Source organism: Schistocerca gregaria, chromosome 4 (assembly GCF_023897955.1).
Source record: "Schistocerca gregaria isolate iqSchGreg1 chromosome 4, iqSchGreg1.2, whole genome shotgun sequence".
NCBI lineage: Eukaryota > Metazoa > Arthropoda > Insecta > Orthoptera > Acrididae > Schistocerca > Schistocerca gregaria.
Genome location: NC_064923.1, coordinates 683742774 through 683763483, shown reverse-complemented (window position 1 = coordinate 683763483; position 20710 = coordinate 683742774).

The window sequence follows — 20710 nt, the reverse complement described above, 5'->3', positions numbered from 1 at the left end:
ACATGATTCACAGATGTATATAACACGTAACTTATCGACAAGTCGACAAGATTATTTTCACTGTAGCTGGCCATGAGCTGGGAGTGGCAAGATGCCAGGGCACAAAAACATAACACTTCGTCAAGAAAAGATCATTTAGTAACAGTTTTCTGCAAAGTTCGTGTGAATTTCTTCTTGAGATGTGAAACTGAACAAATTCAAGTAAATGGAAGAAAACTACCAAAGAATCATTAATACTTGAAATTTAAACATTTTTCTGTTAAGGTTAGAAAGCGTATCGTTGCGTCGGCTTTCTGTCAAAATAATTTCAACTAGACTCACTCTATAAATAAAACCATTACTAGAAAATAGGAAATTGTCAGTTAACATATGTTACAAAGAAAAATGCTTTAATAGTCAACACAACTGACACCTGTAAGCCGAGAGTATGAAACAACCACTATACAACCATAACATATAGCATTAAGTTAAATCGAAAAAGTGTTTGAACTCTTCGATAAAAAACATATAATTAAGGCTGAGCCGGCCGCTGTGGACGAGCGTTTCTAGGCGCTTCAATCCGGAACCCCGCTGCTGCTGCGGTCGTAGGATCGAATCCTGCCTCGGGCATAGATGTGTGTGATGTCCTTAGGTTAGTTAGGTTTAAGTAGTTCTAAGCCTAGGGGACTGATGATCTTAGATGTTAAGTCCCATAGTCCTTAGAGCCATTTGAATTTTGAACTAAGGCTGAAACCACCCCCATAAGGTTCCCACTGAAACAACAAGCAATTATATTAATCTCGAACACCAAATCAAATGACACAAAGGCAGCACAAATTCCGATAACTTAAAGACCAGGCTCAAACCTGCTACACAAGAATGACTGTGCTACGAACAGATAGAAAGTCTCAACAACGCAATTAGCGACAGGTAATGAATCAAATTAGCTCGTACCTAAAACACATAATCCCTACTATACAGAGGATGTTCGGAGCCAGCCAGCCAATGACTGTGATTCAACAATTCTACTTTGACCGTGCATTCTGTAGCCATAAACATCAGATTGAGTACCGGGTCCGTCATCCACCAAATCGGAGCGACGTACTTGACGAGAGTTATACGTTGATAGAATAGCGTCACTCACTCGCTACAAATAATAAACAGTTACAGCAACTGCTCATTGCGTCCATGACCCACACGACTGCCAGCACTTGCCCTTAGATGGTCATCCTCCAGCTATCGGTGGTAAATGGGTGAGAGTGAGCTGATACAGACCGCCGTTAAATCGGCGCTGCAGACGCGCATGCCTCTCGGCGAGATGCGAAGGACACCGTTGCTTAGCTACAGGCAAAGATTACATATCGAATCAGAGGACCGAAAATATTTCATTTTTTTATTAACCTTAAGATTTTTCGCGCATTTTTCACTGCTGTTGTTGCGGTCTTCAGTCCAAACACTGGTTTGATGCAGCTCTCCACATTACTCTATTCTGTGCAAGTCTCTTCTTCTCCGAGTAACTACTGGGCCCTACATCCTTACTTTACTCATCTCTTGATCTCCCTCTATGATTTTTAGCTCCCACGCTTCCCTCCAGTACTAAATTGGTGATCCCTTGATGCCTCAGAACATGTCCTACCAACCGATCTCTTCTTTTGGCCAGGTAATACTACAAATTTCTCTACTCCTTAATTCTGTTCTGTATCCCCTCATTAGGTACGCGATCTACCTATCTAATCTTCAGTCTTCTTCTGTAGCACCACATTTCAAAAATCTTATTCTTTTGTTGTTTAAATCGTTCATGTTTCACATTCATATAAGGCTAACTCTATGCAAATACTTTTAGTAAGGACTTCCTGAAACTTGAATCTATACTCGATGTTAACAAATTTCTCTTCTGCAGAAACGCTTTTCTTGCCATTGCCAGTCTACATTTTATATCCCCCCTACTTCGACCATCATCAGTTACTTTGCTTCCCAAATAGCAAAACTCCTTTACTACTTAAAGTGTCTCATTTCCTAATCTAATTCTCTCAGCATCACCTGGTTTAATTCGACTAAATTCCATTATCCTTGTTCTGCTTTTGCTGATGTTCATGTTATATCCCCCTTTCAAGATTCTGTCCATTCCGTTCAACTTCTCTTCCAGGTCCTTTGCTGTCTCTGACAGAATTACAATTTCAATGGCAAACCTCAAGGTTTTCATTTCTTCTCCTACTCCATATTTTTCTTTTGTTTCTTTTGCTTGTTGCTCAATATACAGATCGAATAACATCGGGGAGATGCTACAACCATGTCTCACTCCCTTTTCAATGACTGTTTCCCTTTCGTGCCCCTCGATTCGTATAACTGCCATCTGGTTTCTGTACAAACTGTAAGTAGCCTTTCGCTCCCTGTATTTTACCCCTGCCAGCTTCAGAATTTGAAAGAGAGCACTCCAGTCAACATTGTCAAAAGCTTTCTCTAAGTCTACAAATGCTTTAAACATAGGTTTGCCTTTTCTTATCCTACTTTCTATAAGAAGTCTAGGAGCTGTATTGCCTCGCGTGTTCCTACATTTCTCTGGAGTCCGCTTCTACCAGTTTTTCCATTATTCTGTAAAGGATTTGTGTGGAAAGCCATCATCAGTGGCCTGAAATATATACATATTTCCGTGTATGCGATTTCCTAAACTGGTTTTAAAATCCTTAAATCAAAGCCCCTTACTGTTATCCCTGAAATGTCTTCATCAAATAATAAACCAATTACAGCGACCAGACCTGAGCGACGTACCCCACTTCGTAGAATAACCAATCGGTGACATTTTATGTATGAGCTCAATACGCGCTTTGGTCTTATCTTATAACACATATTTGAAAACTAGATGAACAAGTTATCACCTGATGTGAAGATGTTTTTATAAAGGACTTGTACAACCTTTACTTTTACGATTATATGCAATGAATACAGACTATTTTATTCTGTAATGTTACTCAGTAAATTCCTTGTAAAAATTACCAATCATCCGGATTGTCAACCATTGAGTAATTTCAGGTTTTTGTATACGTGTATGCTAAGTTTTTTACTTTACTAGTCCTTCCACCTAAGCCACCCGAAGTCGGGGCGCTGGGCACACGTATCTGTTCTCCATCGCCCTCTAGCGGACGCCATGTCTTCTTGTGCAGAGCAGAAAGTTCGGCTCGACACTACAGTTCTAACTCGATGCCTGTTAGGTTTCTTGCTGGCATTCTGTTTTTAACTGGTGAAGCTTAAGCTCCAATTGACGAAACACGACTGGTACGTAAACAGTCGTATTGTACACATGCACATTGTGGTATGTACCGGAGGTTCACATTTTATTACTATTGACCCTCGTTTTATTGTAATGACAATTTTAAGACTATTGTATCATCTGCCATAAGTAAAAAAGAAATTTTGCTTATTTATTAGGTCATCTGATGATGGGATAGTTCCGTGCTAAGAAGCAATAAACAAATTCACAAAAAGCCGTGAATATTGTTGAGCAATCTTACAGCATAAAATCTATTTCATGATTACTGTATACTATTTCGTTTTAACTATTGGAGAAACATACGCAGGTCTTGTAAGTAAAAATGTGGACTATCATTCCGCTATAGGAAGTCAGAAAGTGCCAGAGCTGTTTCTAAACTCAATGTAAATTCTCTCGTAAGACTACCAATTTCTGAATGGAATTTTTTTGTTTATCTTATTTCAAAAAATCAATAAGACTGTAAAACGAGGCCACAACGGAAAAACGAGAAGGCATGTAAGAGCAGTCTGAAAGCGGATTTGCAAGAAATCCAAAACTGGCAGTGGTTTGATTTAAACAAACTTTTTAAACTATAGGGCCTACTTGTGGGTGTTTTCCGCTTCAAATTACAAACCCTCTAATTATACTACAGTTACGGTCCTCATAATGTCTATTGGTTGGTTGATTTGGGGGAGGGTACTTTAAGCAACCATTTGCACTCGACCACAGACGATATTTAATTTACTGAACTTAGATTATATGTATCGATTTTTTAAGACAAGAAAAAGCAAAACAAAGGAATTAACACCGCTCTCTTGTCGCAGCCAGTAGACATCAACACTCTTATGTCATTCGTTGTCCTAGAAGAACGTAACATTTTGTGTGGCTCCACAGTTAGCCATATTGATATTTATTTGCAGAAAAGAGGCGCAGAATTAATAAGTTGCTCTCATTTGTGAATTATCTGCAATTATTTATCTAGAATTTTACGTAAGTGTCATTCTTATCGTAATGTATATGCTGAAGTGAATACGTTTTATTTAATCGTATGCTTTTCTCTGTTTTAGTAGTTTTAGTCACCCCACTGCCATGATTGAAGCTGAGGTCAGACATCAGATTTTGTCTACAAAAACTATATAATGAGCCCTGGCTACGTTCCGTACATCTTCGGACGTGCGATGCTCGACAAATTCACGGCGTAAACTGCATTTACTTTATTGTGTGACCTCAGTGAACAACGCTAGGTAAGATTTTATGAAACATTAAGAAATTCAATTCCAATCTTAAAGGCGAAACAAACTTGAATCTCTCAATTACTTATCCAAACAACTATTATTATTATTATTTCTTTCTTATCTCAGACGTTATGTCTGATCTAAAGTAGAAAGTGACGCAGACCTTGATCAAGCGTGACTTCCTTTTAACTGTATGGTATATGTTATATTGCATTTAGGAACTTTCGGGTAATTGAACATGTATCAATAATTATGGATTTCTGTAGTTGTATATATAAGTTTGGATGTAGCTGTATTGCATTGATGTACTGGTGGATATTGTGTGGTATGACTCCTGTAGTTGATAGTATAATTGGTATAACGTCAACTTTATCCTGATGCCACATATCCTTGACTTCCTCAGCCAGTTGGATGTATTTTTCAATTTTTTCTCCTGTTTTCTTTTGTATATTTGTTGTATTGGGTATGGATATTTCGATTAGTTGTGTTAATTTCTTCTTTTTACTGGCGAGTATGATGTCAGGTTTGTTATGTGGTGTTGTTTTATCTGTTATAATGGTTCTGTTCCAGTATAATTTGTATTCATCATTCTCCAGTACCTTTTGTGGTGCATACTTGTATGTGGGAACGTGTTGTTTTATAAGTTTATGTTGTAAGGCAAGCTTTTGATGTATTATTTTTGCTACATTGTTATGTCTTCTGGGGTATTCTGTATTTTCTAGTATTGTACATCCGTTTGTGATGTGATCTACTGTTTCTAGTTGTTGTTTGCAAAGTCTGCATTTATCTGTTGTAGTATTGGGACCTATAATAATATGCTTGCTGTAATATCTGGTGTTTATTGTTTGATCCTGTATTGCAATCATGAATCCTTCCGTCTCACTGTATATATTGCCTTTTCTTATCCATGTGTTGGATGCGTCTTGATCGATGTGTGGCTGTGTTAGATGATACCGGTGCTTGCCATGTAGTGTTTTCTTTTTCCAATTTACTTTCTTCGTATCTGTTGATGTTATATGATCTAAAGGGTTGTGGAAGTGGTTATGAAATTGCAGTGGTGTAGCCGATGTATTTATATGAGTGATTGCTTTGTGTATTTTGCTAGTTTCTCCTCGTTCTAGAAAGAATTTTCTTAAATTTTCTACCTGTCCATAATGTAGGTTTTTCATGTCGATAAATCCCCTTCCTCCTTCCTTTCTGCTTAATGTGAATCTTTCTGTTGCTGAATGTATGTGATGTATTCTATATTTGTTGCATTGTGATCATGTAAGTGTATTGAGTGCTTCTAGGTCTGTGTTACTCCATTTCACTACACCAAATGAGTAGGCCAACATTGGTATAGCATAAGTATTTATAGCTTTTGTCTAGTTTCTTGCTGTCAATTCGGTTTTCAGTATTTTTGTTAGTCTTTGTCTATATTTTTCTTTTAGTTCTTCTTTAATATTAGTATTATCTATTCCTATTTTTTGTCTGTATCCTAGATATTTGTAGGCATCTGTTTTTTCCATCGCTTCTATGCAATCGCTATGGTTATCCAATATGTAATCTTCTTGTTTAGTGTGTTTTCCCATGACTATGCTATTTTTCTTACATTTTTCTTACATTTGTCTGTTCCAAAAGCCATATTTATATCATTGCTGAATACTTCTGTTATCTTTAGTAATTGGTAGAGTTGTTGATTTGTTGCTGCCAATAGATTTAGATCATCCATGTATAGCAAATGTGTGATTTTGTGTGGGTATGTACCAGTAATATTGTATCCATAATTTGTATTATTTAGCATGTTGGATAGTGGGTTCAGAGCAAGGCAGAACCAGAATGGACTTAATGAGTCTCCTTGGTATATTCCACACTTAATCTGTATTGGCTGTGATGTGATATTATTTGAATTTGTTTGGATATTAAGTGTGGTTTTCCAATTTTTCATTACTATGTTTAGGAACTGTATAAATTTAGGATCTACTTCATATATTTCCAATATTTGTAGTAACCATGAGTGGGGTACACTATCTAAAGCTTTTTGGTAATCAATGTATGTGTAGTGTAGCGACCTTTGTTTAGTTTTATCTTGATATGTCACCTCTGCACCTATTATCAGTTGCTCTTTGCATCCTCGTACTCCTTTGCAACAGCATTTTGTTCTTCATTTATAATGTTGTTCTGTGTTGTATGTGTCGTTAATTTCTGTGTAATGACTGAAGTTAATATTTTGTATATTGTTGGTAGGCACGTTATGGGGCGATATTTAGCTGGGTTTGCTGTGTCTGCTTTATCTTTAGGTTTCAGATAAGTTATTCCATGTGTAAGTGTATCAGGGAATGTGTATGGGTGTGCAATGTAATTGTTAAATAATTTAGTTAGATGTGAATGTGTTGAGGTGAACTTATTTAGCCAGAAATTTGCTATTTTATCTTTTCCAGGGGCTTTCCAATTGTGAGTAGAATTAATTGCTTGGGTGACTTCATGTTGCAAAATTATCACTCCAGGCATTCGTGGTATCATCTTGTATGTGTCTGTTTCTGCTTATATCCACTGTGCATGCCTGTTATGTTGTACCGGGTTTATTATTACTATTATTATATTATTATTTTATTTTATTTTTTATATTTTAAAGTACCAAACAGCGAGGTCATCGGTCCCATTGGATTATGGAAAGGTGGGGAAGGAAATTGGCCGTGACCTTTCAAAGGAACCATCCCGGCATTTGCCTGAAGCGATTTAGGGAAACCACGGGAAACCTAAATCAGGATGGTCGGACGCGAGTTTGAACCGTCGTTCTCCCCAATGAGAGTATAGTGTGCTAACCACTGCGCCACCTCACTCGGTGCGCAATGTCTCTTTTCGACAACAGCGTGAAGAGAGAAAAGATGTCGTCTGATACTAAAACAATGGACGAGGTGGTCAGAGTAGGTGCAGCTCATAGCGAGACGGAAGCAAGCAAACAGTATGCAGACGAGGTGGAACGAGCAGCGAAAGGAGTCCTGCAGGAAGCCAACCGAGGCCGTGCTGGCCAGAGGAGCCGGGTGGTCGCCCTCAGTGGGAGCCCGGCGCTCATGGAGCGTGGCGCGACACACGTGGCCGACTGAGCGTGGCCGGCAGACAGCCCCTGCGGCCTGCTCTTCCTCCGTCCAGCCCACTCAGCTTGAAGGGCAGCGAGAGTACTGTATTGAAGAAGAGTTCGATGTTCGCCCTTCTGGCGTTGCGTGGCGCCACAGGCCACTCCCGGGGTCGCAGAATGGGGCAACCCACACTGGGCGGAACTGCGACCCATCTGATGCGCGGGGATCCCGATTTTCTCTGACCTTCATCCAGTCTGGTAGGGTTCCTGCACTTAACTTAGGAACCACTAATAAATACACGAAACACTTGCCAAATTTACCTTTCTTGTACACTACTGGCCATTAAAATTGCTACACCACAAAGTTGACAGGAAGAATATGCTGCGATATGCAAATGACTAGCTTTTCAGAGCATTCACACAGGGCTGGCGCCGGTGGCGACACCTACAACGTGCTGAAATGCGGAAAGTTTCCAACCGATTTCTCATACACAAACAGAAGTTGACCAGTGTTACCTGGTGAAACGTTGTTGTGATGCCTCGTTTAAGGAGCAGAAATGCGTACCATCACGTTTCCGACTTTGATAAAGGTAGGATTGTAGCCTATCGCGATTGCGTTTTATCGTATCGCGACATTACTGCTCGCGTTGGTCGCGGTCGAGATCCAATGACTGTTAGCAGAATATGGAATCGGTGGGTTCAGGAGGGTAATACGGAACGCCGTGCTGGATCCCAACGGCCTCGTATCACTAGCAGTCGAGATGGCAGGCATCTTATCCGCATGGCTGTAACGGATCGTGCAGCCACGTCTCGACTCCTGAGTCAACACATGGGGACGTTTGCAAGACAACAACCATCTGCACGAACAGTTCGACGACGTTTGCAGCAGCATGGACTATCAGCTAGGAGACCGTGGCTGCGGTTACCCTTGACGCTGCATCACAGACAGGAGCGCCTGCGATGGTGTATGCAACGACGGACCTGGGTGCACAAATGCCAAAGCGTCATTTTTTCGGATGAATCCAGGTTCTGTTTACAGCATCATGATGGTCGCATCCGTGTTTGGCGACATCGCGGTGAACCCAAATTGGAAGCGTGTATTCGTCATCGCCATACTGGCGTATCACCCGCCGTGATGGTATGGGGTGCCATTGGTTACACGTCTCGAACAATGGACGTTACATTTCAGAAGTGTTACGACCCGTGGCTCTACCCTTCATTCGATCCCTGCGAAACATTACAATTCAGCAGGATAATGCACGACCGCGTGTTGCAGGTCCTGTATGGGCCTTTCTGGCTACAGAAAATGTTCGACTGTTGCTCTGGCCAGCACATTCTCCAGATCTCTCACCAACTGAAAACGTCTGGTCAATGGTGACCGAGCAACTGGCTCGTCACAATACGCCAGTCACTACTCTTGATGAACTGTTGTACCGTATTGAAGCTGCATGGGCAGTTGTACCTGTACACGCCATCGAAGCTCTGTTTGACTCAATGCCCAGGCGTATCAAGGCCGTTATTTCGACCAAAGATGCTTGTTCAGGGACTGATTTCTCAGGATCTATGCACCCTAATTGCGTGAAAATGTAATCACATATCAGTTCCTAGGATAATATGTTTCTCCAATGAATGCCCGTTTATCATCTGCATTTCTTCTTGGTGTAGTAATTATAATGGCCAGTAGGGTAATTTTAATTAACGTGGAAGCCATAAAAGCACCATACATGGAGGCAAAATGTACCCATCTAAAAGCTACAAAAGAAAAGGAATAAAATCACTTAAATTTGTTTCCACAAGAGGAGAATGCAACGTCCCAATTCGGACCACGCTAACACATTTTACTGACATTAAATATAACAAGATAAATAATTATACATGTGACGAGAACAAATGAATAACACTATCAATCTTTACAGATGATGTTGTTGTTGTTGTCTTCAGTCCTCAGACTGGTTTGCTGCAGCTCTCCTTGCTACTCTATCCTGTGCAAGCTTCTTCATCTCGCTGTACCTACTGCAACCGACATCCTTCTGAATCTGCTTAGTGTATTCATCTCTTGGTCTCCCTCTACGATTTTTACCCTCCACGCTGCCCTCCAATGCTAAATTTGCGATCCCTTCATGCCTCAAAACATGTCCTACCAAACGATCCCTTCTTCTAGTCAAGTTGTGCCACAAACTTCTCTTCTCCCCAATCCTATTCAATACCTCTTCATTAGTTACGTGATCTATCCACCTTATCTTCAGCATTCTTCTGTAGCACCACATTTCGAAAGCTTATATTCTCTTCTTGTCCGAACTAGTTATCGTCCATGTTTCACTTCCATACATGGCTACACTCCAAACAAATACTTTCAGAAACGACTTCCTGATACATAAATCTATATTCGATATTAACAAATTTCTTTTCTGCTGAAACGCTTTCCTTGCCATTGCCAGTCTACATTTTATATCCTCCCTACTTCGACCTTCATCAGTTATTTTACTTCCTAAATAGCAAAACTCCTTTACTACTTTAAGTGTCTCATTTCCTAATCTAATTCTTTCAGCATCACCCGATTTAATTTGACTACATTCCATTATCCTCGTTTTGCTTTTGTTGATGTTCACCTTATATCCTCCTTTCAAGACACTGTCCATTCCGTTCAACTTCTATTCCAGGTCCTTTGCTGTCTCTGACAGAATTACTATGTCAACGGCGAACCTCAAAGTTTTTATTTCTTATCCATGAATTTTAATACCTACTCCGAAATTTTCTTTTGTTTCCTTTAGTGCTTGCTCAATATACAGATTGAATAACATCGGGGAGAGGCTACAACCCTGTCTCACTCCTTTCCCAACCACTGCTTCCCTTTCATGCCCCTCGACTCTTATGACTGCCATCTGGTTTCTATACAAATTGTAAATAGCCTTTCGCTCCTTGTATTTTACCCCTGCCACCTTCAGAATTTGAAAGAGAGTATTCCAGTCAAAATTGTCAAAAGCTTTCTCTAAGTCTACAAATGTTAGAAACGTAGGTTTGCCTTTTCTTAATCTTTCTTCAAAAATAAGTCGTAAGGTCAGTATTGCCTCACGTGTTCCAACGTTTCTACGGAATCCAAACTGATCCTCCCCGAGGTCCGCATCTACCAGTTTTTTCCATTCGTCTGTAAAGAATTTGCGTTAATATTTTGCAGCTGTGACTTATTAAACTGATAGTTCGGTAATTTTCACATCTGTCAGCACCTGCTTTGTTTGGGATTGGTATTATTATATTCTTCTTGAAGTCTGAGGGTATTTCGCCTGTCTCGTACATCTTGTTCACCAGACGGTAGAGTTTTGTCATGACTGGCTCTCCCAAGGCCGTCAGTAGTTCTAATGGAATGTTGTATACTCCGGGGGCCTTGTTTCGACTCAGGTCTTTCAGTGCTCTGTCAAACTCTTCACGCAGTATCTTATCTCCCATTTCGTCTTCATCTACATCCTCTTCCATTTCCATAATATTGTCCTCAAGTACATCGCCCTTGTATAAACCTTCTATATACTCCTTCCACCTTTCTGCCTTCCCTTCTTTGCTTAGAACTGGGATGCCATCTGAGCTCTTGATATTCATACACGTGGTTCTCTTATATCCAAAGGTCTCTTTAAACTTTCCTGTAGGCAGTATCTATCTTACCCCTAGTGAGATAAGCTTCTACATCCTTACATTTGTCCTCTAGCCATCTTTGCTTAGCCATTTTGCACTTCCTGTCGATCCCAGTTTCGAGACGTTTGTATTCCTTTTTGCCTGCTACATTTACTGCATTTTTATATTTTCTCCTTTCATCAATTAAATTTAATATTTCTTCTGTTACCCAAGGATTTCTTCTAGCCCTCGTCTTTTTACCTACTTGATCATCTGCTGCCTTCACTACTTCTTCTCTCAAAGCACCCCATTCTTCTTGTACTGTATTTCTTTCCCCCATTCTTGTCAATTGTTTCCATATGCTCTCCCTGACACTCTGTACAACCTGTGGTTTAGTCAGTTTATCCAGGTCCCATCTCCTTAAATTCCCACCTTTTTGCAGTTTCTTCAGTTTTAATCTACAGGTCATAACCAATGATTGTGGTCAGAGTCCACATCTGCCCCTGGAAATGTCTTACAATTTAAAACTTGGTTCCTAAATCTCTGTCTTACTATTATATAATCTATCTGATACCTTTTAGTATCTCCAGGATTCTTCCATGTATACAACCTTCTTTTATGATTCTTGAACCAAGTGTTAGCTATGATTAAGTTATGCTCTGTGCAAAATTCTACCAGACGGCTTCCTCTTTCATTTCTTAGCCCCAATCCATAATCACCTACTATGTTTCCTTCTCTCCCTTTTCCTACTGACGAATTCCAGTCACCCATGACTACTACATTTTCGTCTCTCTTCACTAACTGAATAATTTCTTGTATCTCATCATACATTTATTCAATTTCTTCGTCATCTGCAGAGCTAGTTGGCATATAAACTTGTACTAATGTAGTAGGGGTGGGCTTCGTATCTCTCTTGGCCACAATAATGCGTTCACTATGCTGTTTGTAGTAGCTTACCCGCACTCCTATTTTTTTATTCATTATTAAACCTACTCCTGCATTACCCCTATTTGATTTTGTATTTATAACCCCGTTTTCACCTGACCAAAAGTCTTGTTCCTCCTGCCACCGAACTTGACTAATCCCCACTATATCTAACTTTAACCTACCCATTTCCCTTTTTAAATTTTCTAACCTACCTGCCCGATTAATTGATCTGACAATCCACGCTCCGATCCGTAGAACGCCAGATTTCATTCTCCTTATAAAACGTCCTCCTGAGTAGTCCCCGCCCGGAGATCCGAATGGGGGACTATTTTACCTCCGGAATATTTTACCCAAGAGGACGCCATCATCATTTAATCATACAGTAAAGCTGCATGTCCTTGGGAAAAATTACGGCTGTAGTTTTCTCTTGCTTTCAGCCGTTCGCAGTACCAGCTCAGCATGGCCGTTTTGGTTAATGTTGCAAGCCCAGATCAGTCAATCATCCAGACTGTTGCCCCTGCAACTACTGAAAAGGCTGCTGCCCCTCTTCAGGAACCATACATTTGTCTGGCCTCTCAACAGATACCCCTCCGTTGTGGTTGCACCTACGGTACGGCCATCTGTATCGCTGATGCACGCAAGCCTCCTCACCAACGGCAAGATCCATGGTTCATGGGGGGGTTACAGATGATCATACGACTATATCCACGTAGGTTCGCGCCCGGCAAGAGAGATACTTAACTTCAACATATAAGGTGATTACAGTAAGCCCTAATTCCACTCGGTAAACGTAATAACGATGTAAGCGAGACAAATGTACTCAAGGAGGGCTGCCCGATGTGCCATAGTAAAACGGGCCACTATCCACCCTGTCAGGACGCGACCCCCGTGAACACGTCAGTTTCAGCTACCTGCAACATGCAGAGAGTTATTTGTAGCTTCTTAAAAACAATTAACATGAAGAGGCACAACGCGTAACACGACTACTTCACAGAACTAGCTCCTCTTTAGACAAAGCAAACAGCAGAATATTAACAACACGTAAAATACTTCTAACCTGTAACAAACTAAGGTACCACGTAATAGAATAACGTCTTGAGTTCATAGAATACTCAGTTTGGCTTGCCTGTTTATAGGTCTTTCAACTCAATAGTGTCAGCTTGAGCAAACACGCGGATACAAAACTCGAAATATGACAGGAATAATGATTAAAGCCATTGACAATGCTAGGCTGCCACACAGAGGAGACAATAGTAATTTACAGTGTCACACAACCGACCTTACATCTCCAATTTAATATAATCAGAATAAACAATTTTGTGGATAATAATTATTTACAGTAACCATGACAACATCCGAATAGCACTTATTACCCAACGTAGGTTGGTTCAAATGGCTCTGAGCACTATGGGACTCAACTTCAGAGGCCATTAGTCCCCTAGAACTTAGAACTAGTTAAACCTAACTAACCTAAGGACATCACACACATCCATGCCCGAGGCAGGATTCTAACCTGCGACTGTAGATGTCTCGCGGTTCCAGAGTGCAGCGCCTAGAACCGCTCGGCCACTTCGGCTAGACCCAAGGTAGGTGCTGGTATCGAAAGGCAGCTTTTGTAATACAGAGCTCGAGTGTATTCACTCATTGGGAGGGTTTCAACTTTACATCCTTTTCCGCATAGCTCTCTGTTTACACACTTCTATAACTTTCGCGATTACTAAATGATCCTGTAACGAAGCGCGCTGCTCTCCTTTGGATCTCCTCTGTCTCTTCTACCAACCCTATCTGGTACGGATCCCACACCAGTGAGCAGTATTCAAGCCGTGCTCGAACAAGTGTATTGTAACCTACTTCCTTTGTTTTCGAACTGCATTTCCTTCTTCCAATGAATCTCAGTCTGGCATCTGATTTCAAATGGTTCAAATGGCTCTGAGCATTATGAGACGTAACTTCTGAGGTCATCAGTCCCCTAGAACTTAGAACTAGTTAAACCTAACTAACCTAAGGACATCACACACATCCATGCCCGAGGCAGGATTCGAACCTGCGACCGTAGCGGTCGCGCGGCTCCAGACTGTAGCCTCTAGAACCGCTCGTCCACTCCGCCAGGCGCATCTGCTTTACCGACGATTAATTTTATATGGTCATTCCATTTTAAATCACTCCTAATGTATATTCCCAGATAATTTATGGAATTAACTGCTTCCAATTGCTGACCTGCTATATTGTAGCTAAATGATAAAGGATCTTTCTTCCTATGTATTCGCAGCACATTACACTTGTCTACATTGAGATTCAGTTGCCATTCCCTACACCATGCGTCAATTCGTTGCAGATCCTCTTGCATTTCGGAGCAATTTTGCATTGTTACAACCTTTCAATATAGTACTGCAGCATCATCCGCAAAAGCCTCAGTGAACTTCCAATGTTGTCCACAAGGTCATTTATATATATTATGAATAGCAACGGTCCTACGACACTGCCCTGCGGCACACCAGAAATTACTCTTACTTCGGAAGAGTTCTCTCCTTTAAGAATGACATGCTGCGTTCTGTTTTCCAGAAACTCTTCAGTCCAGTGACACACTTGGTCTGGTATCCCATATGCTCTTACGTTGTTCATTAAACGACTGTGGGGAACTGTTTCAAACGCCTTGCGAAAGTCAAGAAACACGGAAACCAAGATCTAAGGTTGTCGAGCCAGGAAATTCTTCTTCGTCCCGGAGGTCTCTTTCCCTCGATTTTTCCTTGTAGGATACGTTGAAGCAGCTCATATCTTTTTTGATTCCTCATGAAGTGGCCAAGGTATTGTAGTTTGCGACACATGATGATGTTGATCAGCTCTGCGCGTTTGTTAACTCGACGTAGAACCTCGACACTTGTCACTTTTTGAGCCCATGATATTCTCAACATTCTTCTGTACAGCCAGAGTTCATTGGTTTGGAGTCAGGCAGTGGTTGCCTTTGTAAGGGTCCATGCGTCCACACCGTACAAGAGAACTGAGAACACATAGCACTTGAGGAGCCATATTTTTGTGTTCATGGTAAGACCGTGACTCTTGAAGGCTGAGCTCATCGAGTTGAAAACACTCCTCACCTTTCCGATGCGACACTTTATCTCTTGCGAGTTGTCCCACGCTTCGTTAATGATGGTGCCCAGATACGGGTACTCTGAAACTCGCTCTATGCTTGAGCCGCTGATATACAGATTCACACTTCGAATGTTCTTCCTGCTGATGATCATAAATTCTGTTTTGTTTGTGTTGATGTCCAAGCAGTATTTCTTGCTTGTCTCAGAAATTATGTTTATTAGCTTCTACAACCCTTCCATTGTATCCGCAAACACCACGGTGTCATCTGCATAACGAAGATTGTTGAGTGTGACCCCATTCACCGACAGTCCTTCTTCCACGTCAAGTAAGGCTTGTTTGAATATTTGTTCTGAACAGAGGTTAAAGAGTATCGGTGATATTATACAGCCCTGCCTGACGCCATGTCGTATTCTCACTTGTTCTGATTGGTCTTGATGTATTCTCATGACTGCAGATTGGTTCCAGTATGAATTGGCTATTATTCTTAGATCTTTCCTATCAATCCCTGTTTCTTTAGTACTTCCATCATTTCTTCATGCTTCACACGATCAAATGCCTTCTGATAATCAACGAGGCAAGCAACTACATCACAAGTGATGTCCCTCATCTTGTACACTAAATACTTCTTTTCTTATGCCAACTGCGTGTAGAAACACGATATGGTTGGCCGCTATTTGGTCTTCACAAATCTTGTACATCCACCTGTGGATCATTTTAGAAACAGTTTTAGCAGTTGGCTCATTAAACTGATGGTACGGTAGTCCTCACATACTCTGACATTTGGTTTCTTAGGTAGAGTAATAAACTCTGACGTAAGCCATTTTGGAGGGATTTTGCCCGATGAGTAAATGTGGTTGAATATTTTTGTGATCATTTTTGCTTATTCTTTATTGAGTAGTTCAAGGAATTCTGCTTGTATGCCATCTGGCCCAGCTACTTTCCCTTCCTTCATTTGATGTATGGCCCCTTCCACTTCACTTACTAGGATATCTGGTCCCTCTGTGAGTAATGTCTCTGGTTCTTGGCTCCCCTCGTCATCTTTGAATAACTGTTCTAGATATTTCTCCCAAGTTGTTTTTTTTTTTCTTCCTTATTGATTATGAGGTTGCCATTGTCATCTACTAACTTCCCACTGTTTGATTTGCGACATTTTCCTGTTGTCTCTCTGACCTTCCAATGCACGTTAAAATCATCATATCTACTCTGATAAAGCCCAATTCCTGCACATAATTAAGGTTTTTCCTTCTCTTCGGCTTCTCTGATTTTCTTTCTGATTATATCCTGTATCGCATTGTATTCCACGAAATTACCTTTTTTCTTCCTCCGTTCTTCCATGAGGTGCAGAATCTCATGTGTCATCCAAGTATTCTTCTTTCTAAGGTCTGGTCTCAAATACTCTTCTTTGATTCCTTATACCGTTTCTTGTAAGTGAGTGAATTTTTCATTCGTGTCATCCCCACTGTCTCTCCATTTGCTGTATAGGGCTGTCTTGACTGTCTGCTGTCAGGTAGTATCTGTATCATCCCCACTCTCTCTCCATTTGTTGTTTAGGGCTGTCTTGACTATCTGAAGTAAGATAGCATCTTTCAACTTTCTCATGTCGTATTTTCGTGATTTTTGGAGACAACATGTTTCATTCATTGATTTTGAAATATCCTACGAGTTGGATATGGTCTGATTGTATGTCTGCTCCCGGATACGTTCTGACATCTGTACAACTATTTCTGTATCTCTTGTTCACTAGCATGAAATCAGTCTGATTCCTCACAATTTGTTCTGGTTTGTCCAAGGGTGACTACCTTGTGTATAACTTGCGTATTCATCACCACTAGTTGATTTGTTTCTGCAACTACTTCCAAGTCATCTACCTGGGTGTTCCAAATCCCTAGACCAAAGGGTCCAACGGACCTTGATGTTGTTCCTGATCAAAGTTTTGCGTTAAAGTCAGCCATGACTATACTCAGGTCTTCTCTTTTTAGCTTGTACAGAATATGGTTAATGCTATTGTAAAAATTTTCGACCTCCTGGTCTGGTATGTCTGCTGTAGGTGTGTAGACTTTAATAATGTTCTAGTTAACTGGTCTAGCTTTGATTTGAACTAACATAACACGTTCTGAGACTGGGATAACATTGTCAATTTGCGATTCTTTTGTTCAGTATGATTTTAACTCCAAGCTTATGCATATCATTTTCTGTACCTGAGTAGTAAACTCTGTGATCATCTATGTTGATGTTTCCAGCCCTGGCCATCGCATTTTGCTTATTCCCAATACATCTATTTTTATTCTTGTCATTTCCTTTATTGCACTGTGATTATTTCCTCCCTAGCTCATCGTCCTGACGTTCCATGTTCCAATTTTGATTTTATCTTGATATTTCAATCTTTTTATTTCTGGGCTTGTAACTGCCCCTTCCGGAGACCCGATTGAGGGGCTTATTGGGGATGCTAATTTAGCTGCAAGCGTAGCCATAGTGATTACTAGGAAGCATCCATTTTAGATCTTTAACGAGGTGAGTGTCCAGTCTGCTTCTCATCCTTATGCCGTTGACCACATTCTGCAGTTCATCCGTCTTCGGAGCCAGTTTCCTGACTCCAGGGCAAAAGAGTGCCCTTCTCTTGTTGGCTCATCAATCCGAAGCTGTTGGCCGTGTATCCCAGTTTCTTGTTTTACCAGGGAGTGTGTGTTCCAGTAGCGCCCTAAGGAGTTTAATTTTATGGCTTTTATATGGCCGTGGTATTTTTATCTTAATGTCCGCGTTTCACTGCCATATACTCATATCATGTTGTGTGGCTTAAGCTGTGTTTCATACTGTGCTGTTAGTTTATCTTCATATCTCCATCATAATGATACGACATATCACAGCTTAAATACGAGGGTCAGTCAAAAAGTAATGCCTCCTATTTTTTTTTCTACGTTTAATTGTCAGGAAATTTAAATGCAATTACATAGGTTGAAAACCACAACATTGAGGATCATTTTGTCATTTTTCAATGTAATCTCCGCCCATCTCTACAGTTTTGGTCCATCTTTGAACAAGGGCATGTATCCCAGCATGGTAAAAATCACAGCTCTGCTTCCTAAGCCATTGACGCGCGGATGTTTTGATGGCCTCCTCATCTTCAAAATGAATCCCACGATGAGCTTCTTTTAGTGGCCCGAACAGATGGAAGTCTGATGGTGCCAGGTCAGGGCTGTATGGGGGATGAGGCAAAACTTCCCATCCAATTTTGACAATCTCGTCAGAGGTGTGACGACTGGTGTGTGGTCTTACATTGTCATGCAAAAGAAGAACATCTGCCATTGATTTTGTTGGGCGAACTCGCTGAAGACGTGCTTTAAGTTTTTTGAGAGTTGTGACGTATTGAACAGAATTTATTGTGCATCCCTGCTCCAAAAAATCAACCAGAATCACACCCTCTGTATCCCAGAAAACTGTTGCCATAACTTTCCCTGCCGATCGCACAGTTTTGAATTTTTTCTTCCTCGGCGAGCTTGTGTGACGCCACTCCATTGACTGCCTCTTTGATTCGGGTTCAAAAAAATGCACCCATGTTTCGTCCCCGGTCACAATTTTTTTCAGAAACTCATCTCCCTCCAAACGGAAGCGCTGCAAGTGTTGGGAGGCTATTGTTTTCCTTGCCTCTTTATTCTGATCGGTTAACATTCTTGGAACCCACCGTGCACAAACTTTTGAGTACCCCAATTGTTTAATAATCGTGATCACACTGCCTTTACTAATAGAAATAATGCGACACACTTCATCTGCAGTCACCCGACGGTCACCACGAATGATGTCATCAACTTGCTAAATGTTGTGTGGAGTCACTGCACTCACCGGCCTGCCGCTCCGCTTTTCGTCAGTCAACGGTGTTTGCCCTTCAGCTTCCTTACAACGACGAACCCATCGTCTAACAGTGCTGACATCCACTGTCACAACACCATACACCTTCTTCAGTCTTTCATGAATGCGTATGGGCGTTTCACCCTCTGCATTCAAGAATTCAATCACACAACGCTGTCTCAAACGAACATCGATGTCGGCCATCTTACAAACTTCTGCTGTGCTGCCACCTGTTGACACAGAAAGTTACTACTGCAGTGGATTGCAGAATAAGGTTTGAGGAATGGCGCCAAATTCAAATTTTTCACTTAACTTAATTTTTTTAAGTAGAAAAAAATGGGAGGCATTACTTTTTGACCGACCCTCGTAATTAAAATGTTGAAATTCCGTCATTCGAAATAATCTTTGCTCTTATTCGGCGTTTGCCTTGGTTACTGGTTTTGAGGCATAAATTTTAAAGTAATATTGTTTACAAATCATCTGTAGTAAATAAATAACTGTTTCAAGATTATCTTCACTGTTTTGCATAATCACTAAGTCATAAGCATATGCCAGCACATTTAAAATGGTCCTTCTTGCTCAGTTCAAAGTACTGCCTGATCACTGTACATCAATGGATATTGTCAATGTATGATAATACACACCCTCGTCTTATTCCTTGATTTAGAACTATATATCCCCCACTGATTACGTATGTTGAATCTGAAGCAGCTACCATTATATAAACTTTTATCCACATTAATATTATGTGCTGAGAGCAGTCCCATTTAACCATTATATCCCATACTTCATGCGTGTCTAACTTCTCGAAAGCCTTCTCTAAGTCTTCAAACGCCGTATAGAAGAGCAAATTGTATTCTATTTTCTCTATTAGTTGATTCATAGTAAGTATATCGTCAAAACAGACTTTGCCGTTCCGAAAACCATTCTGTTCTTCGTGCAAGAGTGAGTCTGCTATCGGCTTTAATCGGTTATTTAATATACCAGCGTTTAATTTATACGTTGAATTTAATATACTTATACCTCGGTAGTTTGTGGGTTCATTTCTTCCCCATTCCTTAAACATAGAAGAAACAGTTGCCGTTAACCATGTATCGGTGTCCTCACTGTAAGTCAGCATGTGTTTAAAGGATGAAAAAAGCGGAGTTTGCGTAAAAGTCTTCCGTTTTTTATGAGTTATACATTTAAGCCCCTTGGTTCTGGTGATTTTTGTATTCGTTTGGTTTGTTATTACTGCCTCTCTCAGCTAGTGTGTCTATATTTTTTTAATAATACTCCGCTCCTATCTTCAGGATTAGTACAAATGACTGCCTCAGTGTTAAACCAAATACTTTTATTATGTTCAACTCAATCTGCATTTGTTATCACGTCTATTCGTGGGCTGTCTCTTTCTGGTTTATTTAAATTCTTTAATTATTTATACGCCAAGTATAAATAATCATCATCACCCATGAATTTTTCTCAGCTATCTCTACGTGCTCTTCTTGTTAGAGGCTTTGCAGTTCTTCTAGGCGCTACATAACATTATCTAGATTGCTTTGCTTTTAGGTTTTGCTTATCTATTCTATTTCGTTATTACATATTCTCAAACATTTCTTTCTTTTCCATGTTGTTTGTTTGTCCAGTATATTATCCGCTGCTCTTTTCATACCGTTCTTTATTCGCTGCCATTCTTAATTAATATCCTACTTTGTTTCATTTTCTACCAAATATCTGTATAATCTTTGC